The following is a 21,323-nucleotide window of genomic DNA, read 5'->3' on the forward strand; positions in this document are numbered from 1 at the left end:
AGGCTCTAAGGAGACCTGGGCTCAAACCTCAGCACTGACTTCCTGTTTGACCACATGTCAATTAATTGCTCAGATAATCTTTGCAAAGTGATGTGAGATCTTTGAGTGAGTGATCGTGTAAGAGCCAGGTGATGCACACTTTTGTTAATCTCTGATTAACTGAATAATGAAAAAATGGAGGTATGCGAAAACACGATTTCATTTCACAAAGACTCATTTCAGTTTGGTCTGCAAAGGAATTACACAACCTTGTTTTGGTTTGACTTTTGGGGCTCAAAAAAATCCAGTGTTAGCCCTAATACAGACAATCAGTAGGATTGCTGAGACACTTCTGAAGATATTCAAAACCTTTGACGAGCCAAGTCTGTGGCTCCCAAATTTGTGGGAAGGGAGAGAATGTGTGTTGGCTGCTGGAATTTTTTTTGTTGCTATTGTTTGGTTGTTTCAGGGGATTTTGGGGGGTTTTTTGGGGGGGCGTTTTTGGTTTGAGTTGTTGGGATCTGGGTATTTCTTGGAAAGAAATGTCTACTTTCACCTGGTTTTAAATTGACATCATGAGACAGTACTTCTGGCAGGTTTTTTAGTCCAAACATGTGAGTCCGCCTAGCTCCTAAACAGTGTGGAAATAGTTTTAGAAATTCAGGCAGATTAGAGAGGGAAAGAGAGAAAAGGAGAGCACAAGGGGAAAAAAGAGAAATTTCTCAAAGGGCTAGCAAATCTCAGCAACCTTTTGACAAACGTGGTCTGAGTTCCAAGCTTGCAATGAAACCTGAAGCCAGGCAAGTTTCTTGTGATTTGGGGCTCTGCTATGAACATTTTGCACAGCTCTAGCTAAAAGGATCTGTCCTGCTGTGCTGCACTCTGTGCCCTGTGTGCAGTGCATTTGTCACTGTGCAGAACAGAGGAGGGGAGTACAGATCAAAGGCATCAGAGAAAGATGGGCTCAGCAGCATTCGAGGATCAAGGTGCCCCTTAAAGTTTTTCTGGTTTCCTATTTGTTGTTAAATATTTTTATTTGGGGACGTATGAGGGGGGAGATGCACAGAGAGCTCTGCAGCCCTCTAGTTCTGTGTGCTGCTGAGCATTTCTGCCTGTAGCACACTGAGCCTTGTCATTAATGCCTTAGCACCCACATAGAAGTACATTTGTGATCTTCATATACAGAAAATCAGTCTTATTCCTTTCCAGAAGCCCTTGCCTGCTGGAGCAGACCAGCTCTAGAAGCCCACTTCTAAAACAGTGTTTGTGATGCTACAAAGGAAGGATTTGGATTAATTTCTGTTGCCCTGCTTATGTGCAGAGATCTTCAGGCAATCAGAAACATCACCTGCAAATCTTCCTGACAGTACAATTTTGCCTGTAGCTATGAGGTTCAATCATACACAACACGTCTTCCTTCTAGTCTCACTGCTCTTAGAACAGTGGCGGGCATATTTTCTGTTTGCATTAATCCTAATACACAGACTTAGCATTTGGCATTGTTTGTAAGTCTATCATTACCTTTGTTCATTCTGACATCAAAAGCTTCCTTCATGTGTGTGTCTTTGAGCTTGGTGAAGCCTCTCTATCAATCAATCAAACAACCAGGCAATCAATCTACATACCAGTATCTGAAGCTAAATACAACAAGAGAGCATGTCAGGCAGGTACCTGGCTTCTAATTAGGTCTAGGTATTATTCTAATTTCTCTGACTTGTTCTGTACTTCATAGGACCTGGGGATGTATTTTGTCATTAACATGTCAATAAAGCAATACAAATGAGGCTGGAGGGAAATACCAGCTCCCTGCACCACAGTGTCAGCCCCGGTCTCTGATGCATTCTTTTGCTGGGGGGTGGGAGGGGGAAATGCACTTTCAGACGTAGTTGATCAAAGAAATATCATTTACAATGGATTTTCTTTTCTTCACTCCAGTGGCTGGGTGGCCCATTGCGATTGATTGAATTTTATGAATTAAGTGAATAAGTGAACACACAATGACAAGGAGGTTGTGTTACAAAAGCTACGATGCCACATCCCTTTAGCCAATGTCATTTGGGAATAATCCCACTGACAGCAATGGAGTTACACTAGATTTCTTCTGAGGCGGCTTGGATCTGGCCTGCCTTGTGTTTTTGATTGCTGTAATTTAGTTTAATTATTTATGCTAACCCTTTGTGCCATACTTTAAATGTGCTATGATATATTTTCTCAAGGTAGAGAAAATTTAGTAATATAGGTCATTACTGCAACATTAACGCTATTAAATCTTTGGAGGGAAGAGATCCCACTGCTGGCAGTGTGAAAATGATGAGGTATGTAGATTAGCACAGAGTAAGATAAAAACATTCAACTGTAAAAGCAGGGGAAAAACAACAATTCCTCTTCACATCTCATGTTATTTGGAAATAGCAAAATAATCTTATTTCTTTTTTTTGTAATATGATATTTGCAAAATAGAACAAAAAAAATAAGGAAGAAAGTTTAGGGATCCTGGAAACGTATGTCTGGAATTAGGAGTATCCATCTAACAGCTCTTTCTCAACAATGTGCTTTCCCTCACCCTTGTAAATTTCTCCACTGCACTCATGACAATGAAAAAAAAAAGAATATGAGAAATAATAGCTTTGATGACTGCAGAGCCTGGATAAGCAGAATTATTGTGCTTAGTAAATTAACAATCTCTATTCTTATATGGTTGCATAATTCAGGTAACTTTAAGGAAGAGCTGTTCTGTTCATGAGATTTAGGGATTGTTTAATGCATGAATGAGCTGCTGCCATCTTCTGACTTTTCTGAGTTCTGCAAACTAAAAAAAAAAATTTCTACTCTAATCAAGTGTCCTGGGGAAAATACTTGCAGTGTTACAACTTGGAGGCTCCCAGAGCTTCTTTAATAAATTTTAAATATGATTAACTGCTTCAGGTAACAAGCATATAAAGAAAGACTAAAATTTGAGTTTGGATACATTGGTGGATTACCATGAAGAGAAGCAAATGAAAACACTTGGCCTGAAAAATGCTCTTTCTCGCAAAGTTAGACCCTAATTTGCTTCTTTACAGTAATATGGACAACTCTACTAAACCGCTGGGCATTGTCCATGTGTAAATGGCGTGAAAACACGACTTGACTTAACGAGCTGAAGGTGATACTGAGATCAGCATGCTATTTGACAATGCAAGCTCTAAGGGAAGGCTTATAGTTTACCCTTTCTAAAAAAAAAAGAAGGTGTATGCCTGAGAAAAGCCTTGAATTTAAGCAATTCAGTTTCGATTTTTTCACATGACACAGAATCTCAGTTGTGAGCATCCACAGCCTTGGGGACATTTGAAATGAGGAGTCATATTCTGCACTTCGAGTCCTTTTGAATATCAGTGCTCTTTCTGCTGTTATTGTTTTGAGGTTTTCTTGATGCAGTGTTTGCTCACAGAGGCTGGATATATAATCCTATTCATTTATCAGCCTCAGGGAAATTCAGGGAAATTCTTTTAAGTTTATTGTGAGAAATAAAGACATTATGGGCTACTTTAAGTGAACTGTGACTACTGACTGGCATATAAATTTCTTCTGGATTGCCTTCTCTTTCCTTATGGACGCTGCTCAGGGAGTATTGCCTGAAGAGGGGCTTTGTGCTGAGTCTGAAGACTGGCTATTCACATGTTTCAGGAAGAAATATGTGGATATGTCTGGGGAGAAAACAGGTTTGAGAAAGAAACTTTAAGTCCAAGACAGGTCACTTTTGTCTCCTACCTCTCACTTGTGCTCAGCACCAGCCATTTTGAATGTTTACAGTCTATTTTTGAGAGGTTTCTGCACTCAGCCCACAGGTCTGGGTATCTGTACACTGATTTTGGTACCTGACAAAGTGAAGCCCCATCAGACAGCCTCCACCATCATATCATCACACCCTGACAGTGGAGGCACCCAGCCAGGGTGAGCACATTCCACAAGCAGTCATTCTGCTCTAGGAAAGAGCTGTCTGAAGGATGTTCCCCTGGAGCTCAACACACATCCAGAAGGGAAATGCTGTGGATAATTTAATAAACCCAGAAATTCACTGGGGCTCTGCCCATAGTCCTAAGGAGCAAATTACACATCAAAAATCATAGATACAAACATTACCTAGTCAGGGATCTTTCCTTTAATTCCCTCTGTTGGACATACCGCTGCCCTCTTTAATTGCCCTGGCTCTGAGGGAAAAGAACAAGTTGACAAAGTATGTTCTGATCTGCAAATCAATAAGAAAGAGTCAAAGGATATAACACATCTCTCTCCCCTGTGCTCCTTTCTGCTCCAGCAGCTGCCCAAATCACACAGAGATGTGTGAAAGCATGGCTTTCAGTGGTACTCTCATACCCATCCTGGTGCATATTCTCAGGTGAGATGGGTAGACAGGGAAGATTCCCTTTGCCATGTGAATAGATAGGCAGACCAGGATCCAGAGGTACAGGACAGCAGGTACTCAAGGCTACTTCTGTCAGGGTAGGGAGAAACCCTAGGCCAGAGAGTTCCTCTGAGTGTGGAGCTTTCCATCGTCACGAGCAGAAGCAGCTCCTCACTCCAGTGACATATCAAAGCCCCAAAGCCTCCTGAAATGAATCTCCACTCCCAGCAGCATCTGTCCCCATCAGACCAGACCTGATCCAACGTGTCTGTTACCCACCATACCCTCTGCCCTTCAGTTAAAGAAGAGCAAAGCACCCTCCACGGTGCCTTTGAGTGGGTGGCTGGGAGCCCCTGGAGGCTTGGTGACCTTCTCTCACCCTGGCAGCCTGCACCTTCATGCCTACACAGTATTTACAGCTCTCCTGTGCCAGCCCCACTGCCAGCTGTGAGACTGCCAACATGCTTCCTTTCTATTGCTTGTGGAGAGCCACAAGACGAGAAGGCTTCTGCCTGTGTGCTGAACCAGTGTTGGCTTATGAAGCATATCTGACATCCAAAGGCCAGCTGTGCTCCATTCCATTCCTAAAATCTCGAGCTGGTGAATGAAATGAATGAAATGTAAGCGCTGCTTTATGAGTTTCTTTTATGTAGTCACCTCAGGCTGCACAGGTGTGCTAGGAGCTGCTGGGATGGGAGATGTGTGCGCTCCGTACGTGGCTAAGCCATGCGGAGAGCACTTCATCTTGGAAGAACATGATGAGGGAGAGGAGAACCCATTCAGAGACACCACCGACCTGGAAGAGGGATAAGGCTGTAATACTGACCACACCTGGCTGCCAAAAATACTCTCTCCTTACCCCTGGCTAAATTGTAGGTTGGGTAAATATACTTTGTAAATTCATATCCTTTCTATATGTTCCGAAAGAAATTAGTGTCTTAAGCTTACTGTGTTAAACTACTGGCAGTTCTGCCTGAAACACCTGTACCCAGGAGGGATATCAGGTCTATCAGGACATATATTTATGTCTTAGGGATGTCTGCAGATTTTCTGTGCAGCTTTGCTGTTTGGAAAAAAACCTTCCGAATACTGTAACAGGTTTCCAAACTACCTTTGGTTAGGAAAGATGTTTCCATGATGTTATAAATTCTAACCCCAGGAATCCTTGCGGAGACTTTTGCATTATTAGATGATACTGCTAAAGGATGCAAGTGACAGTTTTCCATTCCCCCATTCCTCTACTCCTCTTGTGCTATTAAACTGAATATCCAAATTTTTGTCATTCTCCCCAGGAACATGCACAGCTGCAGTCATCTCCACAGCTTGAGAAAGTGTCTTCTTGCTTGATGAGGAAAGTTTAAATTTCCCTAAGACCCCCAAGAAAATTTGTCTCCGCTTGCCCAAGAAATTTACCCTTTATGATACCTCACTGCCTGTGAAAGAAATAAAAATATAGATGGAAAATATGCTAAAAGTTGGAGGTTTTTTCCCGACCTCATAATTGTTCCTGCTCCCTGCAAAATGTTTTGAATCACACCCATTGCATTAATGTATTGAGCCTTCCTAAAGAAAGCTGGCAAGACCTTCTGGTGATTTGCAGCCCTTGTTTGTGAACATGCAGACTCTGGCCTGTAAAGAGTAAAGAATAGGTGTACAACCTCCTGTGTTAAGAGCTTCCATGCATACTGGGGCTGTTGAGAAGCAGATGCTGCCAAGGAGAGTGCAGTGACATGTCTAACAATTACAAGTCCCAGCTTCGCTTTCCTTGTTCTCATCTTCAAGAGTAATTCTGATACAAGGACAAATTGTTTCCCCCACTGAAGGAAACAAAATTGAAATAGCTCTCAACTTCATCTGTTGTGCCTTCTTATCAAACTCCCATTCCTGTTCACCCGGAGGAAAAAAAAATTAAATTTCTACTTTCTCTGCTCAGAATGGAAAATGGCTGGTCTTTAATCTTTAACCCGAGGCAGCTGCTTTCCAAACACAGTAGAGTCACTGCCACATCTATCTACAAGCTGCTTGTCCTGAACTTCAGTGCTCAGACTGTTCTGGGTGCTCACGGTCCTGTTAGTGAAGAGTGAGAGTGAGAAGGGTGGGACAGCTGCTCCGTTGCACAAACTCTCTGACCCAGCTCCAGGCTGACAGAAGTTTCACTGAGAGAAAGCTCTTTGCCCCATTGTGTTTGCACATAGAGGTGGGAGGCAACACAGACAGAGCATATACTTTTAGTGCAGAATTCATTTGGTGACACTTTAGGGATCGCTATGAATAAATGCTAATTCAGAATTGCCAAAGTAGTAAAACTGGAAAATGAGGAGACATTGCACAGCACAGCAGGAAATTTTTGAAATGTTCAATTGCTTATTGTGTTCCCTGAGAAAGTCCTTTACTGAAAGGGAGGTTAACTTACATGTGATTGAATAACCCTGGGTGATGCTTGTGTGTATATATATATATATATGTGTGTGTATATGCTATAAATAAAGACCTCAAAGATGAATATGTGTTTCTTTTTCCAAAAGATATTCCACAGTTGATGTCTCTTTTCACAGATCCCACCTACACCATAGTGTCACTCATTTATTTACCTCCATTTGGAATAAATGTACATTCAAAATAAATTCAAACATAACTTGTCCAGCAGAAACAGACTGAATGTTAGTTGTAATTATTTGGGTTTGATGACTACAACTCAATTAGAGTATTAAATTCTGTGGAAAGTAGAAAGGAATTCCACACTCTCAAGCACGAAGTACTTGACTAGAACTGGCTTGAACCTACATGGTACAGCGTTGGTGTTAGAAGTGTGTTGAGTCAAATTTAATTCTTGCCTTTAAAATCCAGAGAAATTCAGGCTTTACCCACTCTTACTTTCCATGGAAGAAAGCAGAAGTATTAAAGTTCTGACTAGTATTTCTCATGGACATTTTGTTCTAGAATAAATTGAACCATCTTTTTAACTCAAGGATTTCTTCCTCTGTAATGCTGGTAAGAAGACAGCAAAGAGTTGCGTGGTGCCCTGGCAGGAGAGGATCATCTTGCTCTTGGTGGCCTTGACACTGTCTTCCATGTCAGCCTCTTTTCAGCCTAGTTTCAGTCTTAGAACAGCAAAAGCCAGGGAGCCCAAGGCTCAGAGCTGTCAGCCATTCTTTGTCTAGGAGGTTGAAATAATAATCTGGATTTTTTGAGGAGCAGTTTCTTGAGAAAATAGCTGAGGCTTGACATTTCCCTCAATGTTTGTCCAGCAGAAAAATAAAGATCATGGAAGACAGTGTATTTTTGATAATCTGTGCACTGCTGTAGGGTCTTATACCAACTGTGTTGTCCTGACTGGCACTTAACTACACTTAAGATGTATATTATAAATTGATTTTTCAAAGGACATGGGGGGATACTATAAACAACAGAAGTGATAGCCTTGGACCTTCCAGTTTACATGTGATTCTCTAGCTTTTCCTAGAGTTTCACAGTCCTCTGGGTGGGCAAAGTGATCTACTTACCAATGATCCCAAACAGATTGTGAACAGAAACAGTAGGACTACAATGCTTTATGCACATGGAAAATAATTAAGACATTAGAAATTACCCTCTACGTGTTATCATTGAATGATTCCTCTCCCTCACTTTTCAGTGCACAGGGAAGAGAGTAGCTGTAAGAGAAAGGCAATGGTTTAGGTGGGGGGTTTTTGTTTGCTTTCAAATTGTAGTCTGAAATGTTTCTTTAATTAAATCCAAAGGAAAGAAGTTGCATTACTGATTTCCCTGGAGATGCTTCCGGTTGATGCAAAGGCAGTACAAGTCTGTGACCTCTTCAGAGGCTAACTTCAGGCTAACTTCTGTGTTGTCTTCTTGTATGGCTGGACACAGACACAAGCTATGAAGTAAATATCAAAAAGTTGTGGAGCTCCAGGTGCTCAGGCAAATGGCTCCAGGTGTTCAGGCAACACAAACCACTGTCTAAAATCAGAATTGAATTCAAGCAAATGTAGCAGTGCACTACCAACATTTTCAGCTCTTTCCTGTCTGCCCCATCTTCTGCCACCTACTTTGTCTCTCCCTGAGGGCATCACCGCTCCTTTCCTGGCATTCTTCAACTGTCTTCTAACTATTGATCTCAGAGTCTCTCTCCTGATCTTGACCAGCACTGGAGGGGCAGAGCTATAAACTGAGTGAGTCTCAGTGCTGGAAAACCACCTGAGAAACAACAGGGCTTCTGACAACATAAAAAGTAGAAAAAGTAGATATTTTCAGATTAATTTTGCAGTCCCTGTTGTTGCAGGCCAAAGCTACTTGGACAGCCCACATAGCCATCTGTGTTTCACAGTGCTTACCTGAACTGAACTGTCATTATTTTATTTCAGGCTTATCATTAGCTTTGAACAGAACTTTGTCAGGTCTAGGAAGGGAAGGCAGGGACATAGCTGTTGGCCCAGTCTGTCTTCCAACCTTCCACAGAAGGGATGAACCTGTCAGGGACTGACTTGCCTCAAGGTATCCTGTGGCAGTTATTTGTTAGTCCTGTTACCACTGACCCGCTGACAGCAACTCTGGCTCCTGGTTATAGCCATACAGAAACTGTAAATTAGGGGTTGGAGACTCAGAGACAATGATTATTTTGCAAAGAGACAGCTCTCCAAGTATGTGTTTGCACACACACTTCTGATTTTGCTGTGAAGGCTTTCCCTGCCTGTCATTCCTACAGATGACGAACCCCAGTTGTCAATGAATCTCTCAAAGATCTGAAATTAATCTTTCAGAGACCTGCTCTGGGACCTTCTGTATTAGAGGAGAATTTACAAAGGAATACATTACAAGAACTTACAGCCAGCAGTGGCTTGCAAGGGATCGTGCTTTAAAAGCAAAACTATTGTTTAATGGTGCTAAAATTCATTCATTCTTGCAAAGTCTCAGATCTTCTTCCTGCAGCACATTCATTCTTAAATATCATACTCCATGCATGCAGCCAAATTTGGTATTAACATGATGAACACTGCAAACCAATGCTCCTTAATATAGTTGCAGCCTTGTGATGGGATTATTTCCCTTGTGAAACAGCAGAATATCAAGTCCATTAAAAGATATGTGGAGTATGGCAGCTATACAGTAGTTTTATAAGACTAAGGGAGAAAATGATGTCTTGCTATGCTGAGTTGAGGCCTTTTCTAATTTTCGACAGTTTACATTTCCAACCTATCTGGTAAAAATCCTTTTTGGTTAGCACCATTGGAGCAAATTCAACTCTCAGCAATGTGGGTGTAAATTTGGAGTAATTCCATTCTGAACAGCAGAGATACTTCAGATGTGCTCAAGTTCCACTGTTGCATAGGTGACATGATGAAAAAAGACTGACAGGAATCCAGCTCATGGAATTATGATTACCAATGGCTTGACCATTGCATATGTTTATCCCCAGGGGAATTACAACTGGTGAAGCAAGGGACATATCCTATGAGAAGAAAGAGCCTTATTTCAGGCTCATTTTGTAGGAAACAATCTGAAACAGAGACCTTGCTCAGAGAAGTACAGTGCTGTGTCTTGCAGAGGTTTATCCACAGGTCCCACTCTGGCTGCTGGGGAACTGGGACACAGAGACAGAAATTGCTGCAGGGCACTGGAAGGCCACAAGACTCTGGTTGGGAGTCGGAGACAGGTGAATGGGCTGTATTGGGAGGAAGCACTGAGGTAAAGGTAGGTGTGTACAAAACAAGCTTGGGCTTTTACCTGGTATTGGGCAAAACCTTTGCAGGACAGGAAGAGTGTATGTGTGTGTGGATCAAGAAATTATTGCTTCATGCCAAGTTTCAGGCTGCCATTAAGCCAAGTTTCCATTCGTCTTCCACCCTTCTCCCAAAACAGATTAACAAGAGGGTGTTGCAACTTCCCACTGGCCAGGGCTGGATTCTGCAAGCCCATCCATCACAGCAGCCACTGGCTTCCACAGGAAGCCATAGAGGCAGCATGACTGTGTTTTAGGGAGGAGAGGAGAGATGCTTATCTGGAAGGCAACCAAGGCCAGCCACCCATGACAGGTGTCCTCACCTTCCCCATTCCTTCCCTTCCCTTACTGCGTATCTGCTTATCAGTCAAGCTGTGATTTTGCCTTCTCAGGCTGGGCTGGAGTGGGATGTTGCTGTATGCCCTTTCCAGCTTCTGGTAGCTGCCTCTCATTACTGCCATGCTGCTAAGGTTTTTGTGACTTTCGTCCAAGCCCAGCAGCTGGATTTTGGCAGCCTTCCAGGCACTTCCACTAATGTAACTCAAAGTTACTGCAGGTTTTCTCAGGAGTTTCAGGTTGCTGCCAGACTCTTAGGGATGTTTGCTCTTCCTGGCTCCCCTTCTCCAAGCCTTTAGCTTTAATTCTGGATAGTTTACATCTCTGGAGTTGTTAGAAATGGGACCTGTGTGCCTCTCCCTGATTATGTATCACACCAACATTTCATCAGAGCAAGGCGCAGCTCTAGTGATGTATGACACAGGAGCATCATCAGTCAGCCAGCGCAATAATGATGCATTAGTGTAATATGCCTTCAGGATGGAGTTGTACTGGTGATGTATTTTCAAAAAGATGGAGTCCCAGAGAAAAGAAACAGTCTGGAGCTAATTCAGTATGAACATGGCCACTGAGAGAACACTCTGCAGCTGATTGGGATAAGAAGGATGACTTTACATTACCCACTCTGACCCTGATCTTTTCTTTTTCTCCTTTACTCTTTCTTCTTTGCCCCCTCCTCACTTCTCTCCTCCACCAGCACTTTTCCCCTCTTCGTCTTTGTTCCTTTCTCTTCTTTCTTTTTTTTTTCTGTTTGGGGTTTTTTTCACACTGGTGACTCTCATGGCCACTGGCTTTATTCATATATTCCTGTCTCTCACAGTCTGACCTTGTGTCATGCTGTATAACTTAATATTATCCCACTAGAAACTTTTTCCCCTCTCTGAGTGAGATAATATTAAGGTGACCTGTAAGTGCAATAGATAAAAATCTCCAGGCCATCTAGGCAGTGACATTAAAAATCATCACAACCCTTAAGTGATGGAGGGGGGGAAATCTTATGGGATCTTTCCTTGGCAAAGGCAGCAAATGTGGGCTGAGGAGTGGCTACCCCTGGGATTTCTCATAGCCTTCAGCTTCTGGAAGATGAGAAGTGTGTTAACCCATTCACACAGCTAACAATATTAAAACAACAAACAGAGCTCAATCAAACCCAGATTGTCATCTTTCATTGGATAAAAAGTAGCCTTTCTAATAAACATTTCAACTAATAAAGACTACAAAAGTAATTAGACTATTAGCTTGCTAGCCCCTGACACCCAGACATTCATTTGAAAGTAACTTTCCTGCAGTGTTTAGACCGAGACAATTGAATGACGGGAAGATATTATACCAAGATGAAACATAAATAAAATTGGCTTCAGTCTCGTCTGGAATTCAGGCTATACATGGAACTCAGATAATGCCCTCAGTCTAGTCCTAACATGTTGTTAGCATCCACCTCAAGAATAGATGAATTCTAGGAATTTGATCTTTCAACACTCTCAAATGTATATTCTGTGAAATAAAGCATTTTGCAATACCTCACAATACCAAAGAATTTTGTAATAAATATTCACCATGGAAAATACAAAAGACTTTTTGTGACATTTGCAGTTATTTTCAATTTTTATTTTTACTGTACCTCTTTATATATTATCACTCATTTTTATTTAAATTACATTATACTCAGAGATTCCAATCAGGGCACAGCAACCCATTGTAAAAGGTCCAGGGCACATACACTTAAAAAGGCAGTTCTTGCTTGGCCACTTAATCACTACATCCTACACAGTGCAGAATTTCTCTTTATGTTTAGAGTGAGTTAAAAATCCTCTGAAAAATGCAGGGACTTGTAGCCCTGCTGGTTGAAATCGTCTGTTTATTCATGTATAACTCAGGCACATCAGTGTGCCTCAGCACTGAGCTGAACTGACACAACAAGTGTTGATTTTCCGTGTCTAGCTTGTGGCCTCACTGTTACAAAAGCTACTAAGCAGGTCAGCTGTGGAGACAGGCAGAAAATGGACTGTAGCCCCTTCTGCTCATTTCCCACAGCCTGCCATGCTCAGTGCAGTCAGGACCAGGAAGCAGTGACCTGCAAGCTTGATGTAGTTCTGCTCTTGTTGCTCCAAATTCATTTTCAGTTAAATTGTTCAGGTGGGAAACTGTAGAATCGCTGGAACGGGTGTCTTGCTTTTCATTTACTTCCAGCATGAGCTAATTCATCCTCAGCTCATCCAGATGGAAAACCAGGTCGTTTTATTCCATTTTTACAGGTAGCAAAATTGAAGCAAATTTAATTGACATATTCCGAGTCATAAAAAGAAGGAAGAGCATGGGTAGCTTAGAAGTAGGAGTCTGCTGTTCTAAAGCACCAATTCTGCTTCAGTCCAGAAAAGCCAATTCTGCATTAACTTTTACCACTTCTGAAATACAACTTCTAAATATCTATTTGTCAAGTATCAGCATGAATAACATTTCAATTCTTTGCTGTTCTTTTCCCATAAACTGCCATGGGTTTATCTACCAGTATTAGGTCATAAACATTTGGCTTGCACAATAAATGCTGCCAGAGAGATGATCTCTGCTGCTCTCTAGCACCAAAGCTCTAATTGGCTGGTGAGATTGATTAACACGTGAAGCAAAGCTAAGGTCTTTAATCAATCTTAGAAGTCATTTATTGAGAGTATATGACAAAGCCATAAAGGTTGTTGCAAACGACATATTTTAATATTAAAACCAGAATCTTCTGCCTTTGTAGAGGTTTGAATATGCTTTTTTTCTCCTGTTTATAATAAATTAGGATTAAAATTAAACTGATACAAAATAAAAAGATGATTCAGGAATGTAAGCCTCTTTATCACTAGTCAGTAATATCCATAGCACTGGAATTCCTTGCCCCAGAATGCCTCAGAGCCCAGCCTAAGGTTGATTCACCCCAGCTAACACCTGCTATCACTCCAAGGTGGTTACTTATCATCATGTCTGATCTTGATGAGAAATTGGAAAACACTATGCACGCTATTCTCATTTCTCTCTTTGTAGAAGTGAGGCTGAATAAAGTATAGGTGGTTAAAGGAAATGTCGGTCTCCGTGTATAAAGAAGGCATATTCTGAGGGTTGATCCCCTGCTCTGCAAGGCAGAAGGGAGCATTTATCCTGCATAGATATCAGATTCAGAATGGGTCCTCGGGGAAGTTTGGGGGTTGTAAAGATAAACCTGTTCCTAAATCTGAAAGCTCAGCCTGAGACTACACTTCTATGTAAGGAAGGGATATGCCAAGCCATTGCATAAGCATCTGACAGCTTGCTAGCTGGATGAAACAGAGAGAAAGACACCTCTTGGGTGATCTAACATACAGATAGTTATAATTATGTTTTTCTATTTCTATCCACCTGTCTTGAAATTGAGTAACTATGCTGTTAAATTTGGATTGCAATAAAACCAGTCTCCTTTGCAGTTACCTTACCATTTCCCTTATGTTCAAAGTGGCTTTAGAGTAACTGAAAGTCATCCCATTGAAAGGACTTGACAAGCCTCAAAATAGGGCCCTGGACCAACACCTAGAACCATCTCTAGATGTGTACAAGATCTAGATCTAGATGTAGATCACATCTAGAGCTGTGTACAAGACTGCTTAGTGGCTTGTAGTTCAGGTCCTCAGTGACACCCAAAAAAGGTGTCCATTGTCCCTCTGAGCCCAGGAATTTCTCCAAAGGGTTGGTACAGAAAGAAATAGCCTGAACAGGAATTTAGTATTACTTACCATTTTCCCAAATATCACATTTTGAGACTTGCTCAGACCACAGCAAAGTTTTTTGTTTGTTCAGCCACTCTTCAGTTTCTTTTCAGTCACCTCAGGTGAAATGAAAGGCCAGTCACATTCAAGATCAAGCAAAACTGTCATAACAAGGATTTCCAGGGTGGTTCAGAGTAAGCCCAAATTCATCCCCTAATGCAGATAATATGAAACAGGGAGCAGCCAAGTGTGATTTTCACATATCTCACAAAGATAAAGGTATTTAATTCCATAAAATTTGCCATCTACATTGTCAGATGAGGAAAATGAGGCAGAGAGGAATCTTCAATTTTTTTCCCCTATCACACAAAACAGCAACGGAAAACCAATTATTTGAAATATAATTCAAAAAACTGCAATGTGAGACCAACTTCCTCTTTTTTTTTTTTTTTTTTTTACTGTTGCAGTCACTGACATGTAGAAGCAGCAACTCTAAAAATGCATGCCCTCAGCACTGAAGCCACGTGCATACGAAGTGAGGATTTCCATGGGCAATTGAGCGATCTGGTACAGCACCAGTTAAGGGAAAGACTGCTGTTGATGGCCAGAAAGACAGTGCTTGGTCTAAGAAGAGTAAAACCCATACATTTTGTTTCTCTGACCAATGTGAAAGTCTCCTAAAAAAAAAAGGAAAAAGCTAGCAACGGGTAAGAAAGGAGATGTGCAGTTTTGTTTCTAATGATGGAGTCTGTACGACCCTTAATGACCTCCTCCCATCTTCGGGCTCTCAGTGCCCTGAAGAGCAACAGATGCGCAGCTGGTAAGGCTAAATCAGGCCTGACAGCACAGCAAGACAGCTGGGGAAAAGAAGAACATTTTTTTCAGATATTAAGTCTGGTATTCTGCCTTTTATTGTGCAGGAGTGTCCTAATGAGGGAAGTGTGCATATAGAAATTAGAGATGCGGAAGGCTATCAGGTCATCTTGTCCATCCTCTTACAGTGAGAGAGGTTCTGAAAGAAATATAGTATTAATGTGGGGCCAAAGAACAGAAGAAAAGACAGGAATGAAGAGAAATAAGTTCCAAAAGTATTAGTGGCTGTTACAGGTTACACAAGTTAATAAATAACTTTAAGGCAGATGTGAACATTAACTGGCCATTTAGATGGGTGTGCGTGAAGTTATTAATGACAGACAAGTTCTAATATATCCTGTCCATGTCCACAGTAAAAGTCAAAAAGAGTCCTCATTCAATAGGATAATGAAGCAGTCGATGGATGATCCAGCTATTTGACCTGTATTTTTAGTGCATTTAAATAGAATGACTAAAATATGTTAACTACAGCTGATATCCAGTAAGTAAAGAGAGAGAGAGAAAAAGGAAGATGACATGTCTGCAGGGAAAAGGGCTGGAAGCATTACTTCAAAGTTTACACTATGTTTAAGAGTGGCAGGAAAGATGGTGGAGAGGTTGTATCACACAAAATACTGCAATCTGAGAACCTCTGTCACCCAAAACCCTGGTTGCAAATCTCACCATGGAAGAATTATATCCTGATCTAGTTATTTTGCCAGTGTTCACTCAAAGCCAATGCTACCCGTCATGAAACAGGGGGCTGATGGTTGTTTTCATTTAGATGAGTTGTGGTCTCTGTGCTGGAAGCCTCCTCAAACCTCCATGACAGTGGTTCTATCATAAGCAGAGAAGAATTTGTGACGACTAGAGAGCATCCTACAGATCTGTTCATGTCATCATGTCAAAAACCTCCTCCGTACAAAGAACAAAACATAAACCCAAACCTTGGCCATAGCATTGCCTCAACACACAGTCTGTGACTGTAGGTGACCCAGCTTTTGTAGACACACTCCCTATCCCGATGGTCTTGAAAATTCTGCATGAGGCTCATTTGCAGAGGTGGTGCTGCCACAAGCAGATTTATAGTAACTCCATGATACCAAAGTGCTCTGTCCCAGCAGCCATCCCTGATCACGTTCTCCAAGCAGATGGTCTGACTTCCTTGGCATGCACCATGACAGCCTGAGCACAGCAGGGCAGGATCAACTCCACTGGCACAGCTGGGCTTATGAGACAGGAAGGCAAATCCCATGGTGTGTGAACACAGCCTATGTCCATTGGAAACAAATAGCATGGATATAAAACTTCTTGTGTGACTGGTGCCAGAAAAAATACACACATGAAAGAAAGGTGGAGATTGTTGGCCACTAGGAGAGACAAATAACAGTTATGTAATGAAAAAAATTATTCCTACAGCCTAAGTAGACTGTCCAGTCCTTTTTGCATTCAATCTACTGGATGATGATTGCTTCTCATGCCAGTGTTTAGAAAGGGTTTGGGGGAAAGGAGGGGATTTAATTTCATGACTGACTTTTACAAAGTATTTACATACACAAATATTTAAAACATGCATAACAACTCTCCTATTTGCTAATTTGTCTGGCTTGGTAAACCACTCCTGAAGAGCCATTTGCACACACAGCTGTCCTAATCCCTTCCTGTTTCTGCTGGCCTGCCAGTGGGATGTGGGGTCTTCTTGGGATGCTGACTCACCAGGGTGATGGGGTAATGCTGACACTGGGGTGACTGAAGGGTGAGGTCAGTGTAGCCCGAGCACTGGGCCTTATTCTGAGGCACTGATCTCCGCTTGTGAACAAGGAGATGGGAATCTCTCCAAAGAAGGAGTAAAGGAAGGTAAATCCCAGGTAATTCCCAAGGTGCCATCTCTATGCATCAGGAGAGAAGGCTAAAAATGCATTTTTTAAGAAAGCAATGAATGTCATATGCCTTCCTTGTGGGGTGTTCCGCTACCGCGGAGGTGGCAGGCGAGGGACCAAAAAGCAGTATTCCCAACCTTTTATTTCCCAGAGATCCAAGCTAGCACATTTCCCATCCTCCTGCAAGGGTTAACGAGAAACCTTTTCCGTGCCCCTGACTCTGTCTTCCCCCCTCTCTGTATTCTTGCTTCCCTTGCCGGATCCATTTGCAAATGATATCACTTGTCTGCATATTGTCACTTGCCGCCTGCCCACCCATTTATCAAGTGTCTGCAGCTCGGCACAGGCTTGCCCTGTCCTGCTTGCTCCATTGTTCCTCCTGACCCAGGGGAAGGCGCGTGTGAGAGGGGAGGGAAGCGGAGAGGGAAGCGGGAGCGCTCCCGCAGCCCCGAGCCGGCCGGGCAGAGCGCGGCGGGGCAGCTGGGAAGGGACAGTGACACGGGGAGACTGACAGCTCCCCCTCCCCGGCTGGCATTGACAGATGACCTTGCAGGGACAGCAGCCCTGGGCCTCCCCACAGACATTAGCTGATATAATGGGCTAGACTGGACATGCCACCCTGGGAACGTAGGAGGTAGGGAAATCATCCCGGCCTGGTGGAAGTAAACTCCGCCATTTACTTTCACAATAGGTTTTCCCTCAAACTCATAAACTTGTTTGTCAGTAACCCTAAAGCAAAATGATCATGGAATTTGAACACAACATTTACCAAGTCCTAATGAATAACATAATTATCACTTTATGCAAATCAAATCTCATTTGCATATGTGAATATTTAACTATTAAAAACAACGCTTTGATCTTGAATAAAAATATGTATATCACATAATCATAGCCTTATGGAACATGAAAACTATCTTTTTTTCTTTCTTTTTTTTGGCTGTACAGTTTTGCTGCGCTTGGGTTTCCCGTTTGAACCTTCTCGGCAGGGACTCCATCTATGGAGCTTCTTCCCCCAGGACGTCCACTGAGGTCTCTCGGTGGCTGTCATCCCAGCTGGGCACATCAGGCCTTTCTCTTCAGGTCACCTCGTCACTGAGCACGGCAGCCTTCCTTCAGTTTGCTTTTTCCTTGCCCAGTAGTGTCCGCTTTGGTGGCAGGAGCAAACCCCAGCTCTGCAGCCCAGGTGGGCTGAGTGCTCCTGTGCTACACACCACCCAGAGATACTGCCGAGAGATGGGTACTTTATACATTAATTACAGAGTAAGGGAAGAAGTCAAACTCTGCTTGCATATTTAAATCAGGCCACAGTAATGCAGATTTTTCTCTTTAGGGAAAGATTACCAGGGATCACAGAGGAAGCACGAGCCTTTCACGAGAGATTTCCCCACTGAAAGCTTTGAACCTGGTTCACAGAATAGCCTTGTGAAGGAACACTTTGAGCCAAGGATCTAGAAGCATCCAAGTGCCCCACACCCACAGGTATCATCTTAAAATTGCTAAGAAGCAGCTCTGAAGGTTCAAGCCATGCACTGTGATATGTTGAATGATAAACCTCCTGTTTTCATATACTGGAGCTATTATCACTAGTTGTTGTCCTGTGTTATATTTCACTAAAAATAAAAATTAGATTTAAAGAAAAAGCCTCCGCTTTACCAAATAACTCCTCGTCTGCAAAGTTATGCGTAGGTTATTAAACTAAATGATCTAATAATGTGTTACTGGTCACCTAAATTCCCCCAAAGGCTGTCATTGATTTTGGTCCCCAATCAACAATGTATCTAGTATTGTGTGTACCTGACTGGGGTGGGTAAGGAATATCAGGCCATTGATTGCCCTGCACTTCTGTCCCATGGCTTGATGTACTTCCCTAGGGATGTGAAAGGGTGGCCCCTCCCGCACTGAGACATCCCTTCCCTGCTCCCCCACGCCATCACCTCCTCCCAAATCCAGGCTATCAGTTATTGTCCTGCCCTGCCCGGCCCACAGTAATCCTGTGTGCTAAGGGAGCCAGACAGGCACACAAAGCATGTCCTTGACACCAACTTAGTGAGGATGAAGGTGTTCACTTAGGGAAAAAAAAAAAAAAATTGGTTCCAGCTCTTAGCTTCAACCTTTGCTCCAGTATTCTGCCCCAGAGAAGTTTTTGCTGGAGCAAGGCTTGCTACCCTTGTCTCTCTCTTCCAGGTAATATTGCCTGCGATAAAAAATAGTCATGCTCAAATTCTTTTGTTTTTAATCTAGCATTGGATGAAAAGAGTGTCCTTTTGCAGGACTGTCTGAAGGAGACCCTCTTGAGCACCCCCTGAGAGTCCGTGGGCTCAAAAGCTTTCCCATCTCTCCCAAAACCGAACTTGGGGCATTCCCATCCTGGCGGAGCACAGTAACCACTGAGCTGTTGCAAAAACTGGGAGTGGTGACGAAGGAAACAGGTGGTAGCACTTGCACCTCTTCTGATATTTTGTAAGCAAAGGCTGCTGTAAAAATTTAACTCCAGGACAGCTTATAGTGCCATGATTCCCAGTTGGACTTCAGTGACTTTAAAGTCTGCACTGTTTAGAATTTGAGTGTTGGTTTGAACTTTGCAGTTTGGGCTTCAGTCTAGCAAGTGCATATTTTAAACAAAGAAAACATTTGGCAAATAGTTGATTCTGCATGCAGGCAATGTCCCTCTGCTCCACACAATTTATTTTTACAAGGGTCTAAGGGAGACACATTTCTCTAAAAATAAAAGGCATCCACATGAAGCTGAATTATTCCTTCCCAAACAAACTGATCTTTTGCTTGTTTCCAAGCATTCTATCAAATCATAACAACAAAGCAACACTGTACTTCTATAGTTAATGAGCCTACAGCTGCACCAAAATCTTACCCTTTCCAGCTCCAAACTCATGCACTGCTCCTATAATGCTTTAGCCCATCAGAATGGACATCGTGACCCCAGACCTTTGGAAGGTTACAGGTTATTGATGACATTTCCTACACACTGTGTAACCCACAAAGTGCAGCTGATGCAAAAGTAAATTATTAGAGAAGAGTAAAATACTAAGGGTCATAATTTTTTTAAAAAAAAACTATGCAACTTCTCTTTGCAACAAGTACAGGAAGATGATTTTCTTCAAATCACCAAAGACCTCTTAATGTGTACAGCTCAAAGTTTAGTGATGTGCAAGAGAGAAACTCCTGCAAGTCTGTGAAAGGGACTAGAGGAAATACAATTCACATACCAGCACTAATTTGGCATTTTTAATAGGTTGCAAAAAATCTTCCAGCATGTGGTGGGTTAACCCTGGCTGGATGTCAGGTGCCCACCAAAGCCCCTCTGTCACTTCCCTTCTCATCTGGACAGGGGATAGAAAATACAAGGGAAGGTTCGTGGGTAGAGATAAGGACAGGAAGAGGTCATGAGCAGAACAGATTTGACTTGAAAAAAATAATTTATTTTGTCACTAATAAAGTCAGAGTAAGACAATGAGAAATAAAACCAAATCTTAAAAAAAACCTCCTCCCCACACCTCCCTTCTTCCCAGATCCTCTCGTTCCTCCCCACCAATAGCACTGGGGAATGGGGGCAGTGGTCAGTTCACCACGCTCTGCCTCTGCCATTCCTTCCTCCTCACAGGGAGGACTCCTTCCCTTGTTTCCACAATGTCCTGCCACAGGAGACAAAATTCTCCAATCTGAGTACTTCCCAAGACCTCTCTTCACGAACTGCTCCAGTGTGGATCACCACCACAGGGCGCAGTCCTTCAGGAACAGACTTCTCCAGCATGGGTCACCTACATGGGTCACAAGTCCTAACAGCAAACCTGCTGCATCATGGACTCCTCTCTCCACGGGTCTGTAAGTCCTGCTCCTGTACAGGCTTTCCACGGAGTCACAGCCTCCTTTGGGCATCCTCCTGCTCTGACACTGAGTCCTCTGGGGGCTGCAGGTGATTCTCTGGTCCACTCTGGACTGTCATGCGCTGCAGGGGCACAGTTGCTTCACTGTGGACTCCATCATGGACTGCAGAGGATCTCAGCTCTGATGCCTGGAATACCTCCTCCCCCTCCTTCTGCACTGACTTTGGTGCCTGCAGAGTTTTTCCTCTCACACATTCTTAGTCCTTTCTTCAGCTGCAATTGTTCCAGTGCTGCAATTTTTCCCCTTTTCTTAAATACGTTACCCCAGAGGCATTACCACTGTAGCAGATGGGTTCGGCCTTGGCCAGCATCAGATGCCTCTTGGAGCTGACTGGCATTGTCTCCACTTTAGACAGGGGGAGCTTCCAGCAGCTTCTCAGTCACCCCTATAGCCATCCTTGCTACCAAAAGCCTGCCACACAAACCCCAATACACAGAATATTTTGAATAAGTGACTCTGTTTACTTGCCCAACACAAAGAAGAACCCCAGTTCTGTATGCACAGGATCACTCTGCTGGCTCATCTCCCTCTTTCACTCTGTTGGCTGC

Source organism: Coloeus monedula (assembly GCF_965178545.1).
Source record: "Coloeus monedula genome assembly, chromosome: 6".
Classification (NCBI taxonomy): Eukaryota; Metazoa; Chordata; class Aves; order Passeriformes; family Corvidae; genus Coloeus; species Coloeus monedula.